Raw genomic sequence first — 4,873 nt, forward strand, 5'->3', positions numbered from 1 at the left:
TTCTGACCTCCTCAAGGCACTTGCCAACTCCTAAAAAGAGTCTAAAAGGCTGAAAAACTGGGCAGAGCTTTCAGTAGACTCACCGCTTAGAGGCTGAGGGCTCACCCTGGAGGAAGAGGATTGGCTGTTAAAAGTTTTTAAAAGTACGTTTCCAGTTAAAATCTCTGAAGAGCTAGAACCTGCAAATCAGTGCTAACCAGAAATATACTAAGTCTTACTAGGACTAAAACCCAGAGTCAAACTAATCCAACTCTACTTTTCTCAGAAGCAAAAGTAAATCCTTTCTGAAGGAATATCCAGAGTCTTGTACATCTCTTCAATGTTTCATTTTTTAAAAGTGTCTAGCATTCAATAAAAAATTACCAGGAATACCGGAAGATAGGACCAACTGATCAAAAAGGCAAAAGGAACATACTTACAGAAGAGCCAGATACTGGAGTCAGCAGATGTGGACTTTAAAATATTGAAGAAAACAGATGACAAGATGGATAATTTCATCTAAGAACTGTACACTATTTTTTAAAAATCAGTTAAAAATTACAGGACTGAATATTACAATAGCTTAAATTAAGAACTCAATTCAAAGGATTAACAACTGAGTAAACGTAACTGAGGGTAAGAGTAATGAAGTGGAAGATAAGTCAGTAAAACATATTCAGACTGAATCATGAAGAACCAAAAGAATAGAAAACACAGAGAGTCTTAGAGATACAGTGACAAGGTCTTAACACACATATCCTTAGAGTCCCAGAAGGAGATGAGAAAAAAGAGGAGAAGCTATGATGAAAAATACTGTATCACAGATTCAAGATGTGCTACAACTCCCAAACAGGATAAATATAAAAAAAGTTATACCTAGGCACATCAAAATACAATTACTGAAACCCAAAGCAAAGAGGAAATTTTAAGAACAGCAACAAGACTGATAACTGACTTCACAAATAATGAAAACCAATGACATCTTCCAAAGGTTGAAAAGAACCCCAGAAACCTGTAGTACTCTAGAATTCTTGACTTACCAAAAACTTCTTTCAAAAATAAAAACACAATAGAGACCTCTCAGCAAACAAAAACTCAATCTGTCACTAGAAGATCTGTACTGGAAGGAAGATACTAAAGGTACTTCTAAATATAAATACTATTCTAAAGAAAAATTCCAAAGGTAGTTTCGGGAGTAGGTGAATGATTCTAGACAAATGTGTGGAAATGCAGGAAGGGATAAAGAGTAATAACAAAGTAATAAATGAAGAATAATAAAAAGTAAACACGTGGATAAACCTAAATGAACACTGACTATACAAAGCATTAATAATAATGTCTGTTGTGGTTTAAAATATAGCAAGAATTGAAATCCATGAGAACAAGACCACCACAGACAGAAAGGTGAAAGAGTTCTAAGGTCTTTGGATTGTCCAGAAAGTGATAGAAGGATCCTCTTATAACAGAATTGCATAAGTGCAGGATGCATGCTGTAATCTAGGGTAACCACTAAGAGAAAAGAATACATACCTCACAAGCTACTAGAAGAGAAGTTATACAAATCACAAAAACTTAATGCAAAAGAAGGCAAAAATAGTACAGAAAAAAGAACACAGAAGGGGAGGACCAATAGTAAGTAAACAGTAAGATGGAACATTTAAGCCCAAAATTACCTAATATATCAGGAAACACACTGGACATAGCATAGTAAATACTCCAGTTAAAAAACGGACTGAATTTTTTTAATCCCACACGTTCACAAGAGGGGCACCCTAAATATAAGGATGCAGATAAGTTGAAGGTAAAAGGATGAACAGATATACTATGTAATCACCAATCAAAAGAAAGCTAATGTATCAGGCAAAGTAGATTTTAAGGCAAAAATCTACTAAAGAGGGATATTTCATAAAGATAAAAGGGTCAAACCCATCAGGCAGTTCTAATAATTCTAAATTTGTATGCATGGAATAACAGAGCAAAACTTGTCAGAAGTGAATTAAAATACATGTTCACACAAAAACTTGTACACAGTTGTTCATAGCAGCATTATTCATAATAGCCAAAAAGTAGATTTGATGAATAACCCAGCTGGATGAATGGATAGACAAAATCTGCTCTATCCGTGCAATGGAATATTATCCAACCATTAAAAAGGGATACAGTATTGATACATGCTACAATATGGATGATTCTTGAAAACATTATGTTATGTGAAAAAGCCAGACATAAAAGGCCACAAACTGCATGATTCCATTTATGAAATGTCCAGAATGGGAAAATCCAGAGAGATAAAGTAGACCAGTGACTGTCAGAGGCTAGGGACAGGGAGTAACAGGGTGACTACAAATGGGTAGGGGGATTCTGTGGGGGGAAGATGTGATGAAAATGTTCTAGAATTAAAGAGTGGTGATGTTTGTGCAATCTTGTGATATATATACTAAAAACCACTGAATTTTATACATTAAAATGGTGGATTTTATGGTATGTTAATTACATCTCAATTTTTTAAACTGTGTAATTAAAAAAAAAAAAAAACTTGGTCAAAAGTAAAAGGAGAAACAGAAAATCTACAATCCTAGCTGGAGAGTGTCCTCCCTTGGTCGCTGATAGAACCAACCAACCAAAATCAGTAAGGATATAGATTTGAATAAGGTAAGTAAAAACTCACACAAATAGACACAGGTAGAAAACAGTATGCAGCAGCTGAAGAAAAGTCATCATCAGATGATGGAGCCCTTACTATGGACCACACTATGAATCAGGCCTTGTGCTTTGCATGCGTCACCTCAATTCATCTCCCTATTATCACATGCCCCCTTAACAGACGAGGAAGAACAGAGGGGGTGAGCATCTGGCCCAACGTCACCAACCAGCTTGTGCTTAACTTCCCTGCTAGGGAAGCAGAATCTTCCCTAGATTAAAGAATAAAGACTAGAATCTTTATTCACATAAATACACCCCATGGTGCTGGAGTAACTGAGGTCTGACGCAGAATGAATAAACATTAACTGTTAATGAACTACATCATCCACAAAAGCATAAGTCGGGCACCTACAGCATTTAAGACATAGTGAGAGATAAAAAAATAATAATAATAGCAACAATTTCTTGAGCGCTTACTCGTTTGCAACTCACAATTGTAAGCACTTTACATTTTGTATACCATTTAATCTTCACAATCACCTGCCAGGTGGGCACACTTATCCCCATTCCACACTTGAGGACTGAGACCCGAGGATGGGAAGGACGCGGCTCCGAGGTGGCAGACCTTGGATTTGAATACATGTGACTCTAGAATCCAAGCCCTCCGCTCCCAAGCCCTCCGCACCAACGTCACCAGCTCCATGCCCGCCATCAACACAGAGCTTTGAAACGGCGCACACGTTCCTTTGTGGAATCTCATCTTCACAGCAACTCTGTGAAGCAGGCAAGACAGAGATCACAGAATTTTCTAAAAGAGGAAACTGAGGCTCAAATGCGAAGAAATGTACCTCATGGGCACACCTGAATGCCCCACCCACTGGGTGACACCACCAGAAACTCTAAAGAGAGGAAAACGCAGGAAACAACACATCGAGGGTCCTTTAAGGAGGCTGTCAAATGGAGAAACTGCTGTTTGGTCAAAACACACACATTTTTATTCTCTGTTATTATACTTACCAGGGTTTTATGGTTGGATGATAAACATGGGCTACTATTGATCACATTCACAGCCCACACATCCGCTGTGGCAGGTGAGAAAGACAATGATCGCCTTCATGAATAATTCTCATTGAGCAAAGCGGGCCGCAGCATTTGTCGGCTGATGAGAAATGCCTAAAAGAGCCATTTCCAAGGGCTGGTCTATGTACATGATTTCTCTTCTCTGGCCCAGAGAAAGTGAACAGTCAGATTCATCTCTTACATGGTAAGTCACCCACATAATTACATTTCATGTTCACCAGATTCATTTATAGAGTGAACTGACATTCAGAGAGGTTAACCTAGCCAAGGTCACACTGCTAAGAAGTAGCAGATCTGAAATGAGAATACAGCTCTCCTGCTGGCTAGGCCAGTGTTCCATCCAAAGGGGTATCAGGTCTGGGACACCTCACCTGATGTGGGTCTACAGAACCTTTCTGCATGTAGATAAAGGCATAACAGAGAGAAAGGCCAAGGGTTAAAATGGAACAGAAAAAGATGGAAATTCCCAGATCTTTGGCTTTGAAAGGGCCATTAAGAATCATCCAATCTACCCACTATACAGATGTGTAGACTGAGGACCAGCCTAAAGTTACATAGCTAAAAGTGGCAGTTCAGGACCAGAACCCCAGTCTGTGACAACTTCATCATTCAACTGAGTACAGAGAGTAATTTGCAAAAGCTACTATAGAGATGACAAAGCACTCAGTCCACAGGATTTTTTTCCTTAGCAAGTCCAGGTCATGCACAAAAAGTACAAGGTGCAGTCTTTGTCCTTGAGGAGCTTATAGTCTAGCTAGAAGAATAGGTATATGCACAGGAAAACAGAATCAATAACATAAAACATGAGTAAAAGCAGCAACTACATCAAGAATTTAAAGGCCGCAGAGTCAGGAATTCCCTGGCGGTCCAGTGGTTAGGACTCAGTGTTTTCACTGCGGTGGCCTGGGTTCAATCCAAGGTCGGGGAACTACGATCCCGCAAGCCACGTGGCGTGGGGAAAAAAAAAAAAAAAGTGAGATGATTTGGATTCATGGATTAAGAGGTAATTTTTAAAAAATAAAAATAAAAATAAAGGAGGCAGAGAGTGGCAGGTCTGGCTATGTTGAAAGGCTTCCTGAAGGAGGGGTAAGGAAACGTGAGCATTAAAGCATGCATAGGAGGGGGAGGGGCAAGATAGGGGGAGGGGATAAGAGGTACAAATTACCATGTA

The sequence above is a fragment of the Leucopleurus acutus genome (assembly GCF_964270905.1).
Source record: "Leucopleurus acutus genome assembly, chromosome: 7".
In the NCBI taxonomy this organism is placed as follows: Eukaryota; Metazoa; Chordata; class Mammalia; order Artiodactyla; family Delphinidae; genus Leucopleurus; species Leucopleurus acutus.